The following is a 1,624-nucleotide window of genomic DNA, read 5'->3' as shown; positions in this document are numbered from 1 at the left end:
TTGCAGAGAAACCAAATATCCATTCCATCTATTCAAACCATTGCCTCCTGGTCTATGTACAGGTATTACGTGAGCACTCTTTAAGTGTTCTGGAATATCCATTCTTCACTGTATTATGCATAAATGTTTATGATGCCCAGAGTGAAATAGCTTTGTATGGTCCACAAAACTCGTCCACTGACACGGAGTCAATTCTGACTCAGAAAGACACCGTTTAGGTTTCCCAAGGCTTTATACACCTTCGTGGGAACAAATAACTTCACTTTTCTCTCCCAGAGGAGCTAGTGGATTTGAACGAACAACCTTGTGGTTAGCACTTCAGCATCACCAGGAATTCTTCAATACAACAGGGAAACAGGCAGAAACAAACAAACAACCAAAAAATTCCATGAATGTATTTATTTATCAAAACAAAAAAACATAGGTGAACATCCTTTTGGTACGCTCTGCTTTTAGCTCAGATAGAGCTAACATCAGTAATGATGTCTTTGCTTCCATGGCCTCTTCTTAATCTGGTTTGAATTTCTGGAAAATATTGTTGATTTCCTTATTGGAAGCACTTTACAATCTTCATCAGGAAAATTTAACTGGAGCCTGACTTTTATGATCTTTTTCAAAAATCTGCACACTCTGTTAGGCTACCTATCATTGGAATGGATTTCTACCAGTTGTCTTAATGGTAGACATACTGCCTTTCAATTTTTTTGGCAGTATGGCTGAGTACTGTCAAGTATGTGACTATCATCCACCTATCTCAATCTGTATCCTGTCCTTTCCTCCAGGCTTGTCTTGAGACAAGACTTTCAGGGCAGCTTCGACTTCTTCATTCTATACCTTCATCTCTTGATGGCATGGTACCTCCTGAAATGCTTGGATATCAATTAACTTTTTGTACTATGTTTCAGAATATTTCTTCTATTTTCTTTTGATTTGTCCTAAGTTCAAATTTTGACTGTACAATCCTTCAATAATTCAATAATTTACTCTGCCCTAAAGGATTACTACTCGATGTGCCATTTGTTTTTCTACTCTTACTTAGTGATGAGAAATCAATTTTACCTTTATAATTGTTTCATTTCCCACTGGTTTCTGCTTAATTAACATACATTCATGTTTAATTTTTGTCCTCTTTTGCTTAAGTATGATATGTCTAGATGTGAGTCACGTTTATGAACATTATGTTTTTGTTCACTGAGATTCTCAGATCTGTATGTTGATGTACTCGTTCAGGTTGAAATATTGAAGTACATGCTATATGAATTATATGTCAAAAAAGTTGGAAAATTAACAAAAACACTTTGCTTTAAGATATTATTTATTCACATTTTTGTTTATCCATTTTTATCTTCCAGGAATCGCATTATATATGTGTTACACCTTTAAATTTTGAGACAGATATTGCCTGAGAGTTGACTCTGAAATGTTTACAAAATTTATGCTTTTGTCTGCTTCAGTTTGGATAATGCATGTTAACTGATGTTTTCTTCTGCTATATTCTACCTAATGTAAACTCTATTATTGGGTTTTATTTCTAAAAACATGTACATATTTCACTTGACCCTCTCATGTGGTTTTCATTGTTCTGCTAAACTCCTCCATGTATAAATGTTAGTCACTTTATTCT

Source organism: Echinops telfairi, unplaced genomic scaffold, assembly GCF_000313985.2.
Source record: "Echinops telfairi isolate 266 unplaced genomic scaffold, ASM31398v2 ScPeMD7_60;HRSCAF=208, whole genome shotgun sequence".
In the NCBI taxonomy this organism is placed as follows: domain Eukaryota; kingdom Metazoa; phylum Chordata; class Mammalia; order Afrosoricida; family Tenrecidae; genus Echinops; species Echinops telfairi.
This window is presented reverse-complemented; position numbering follows the sequence as displayed.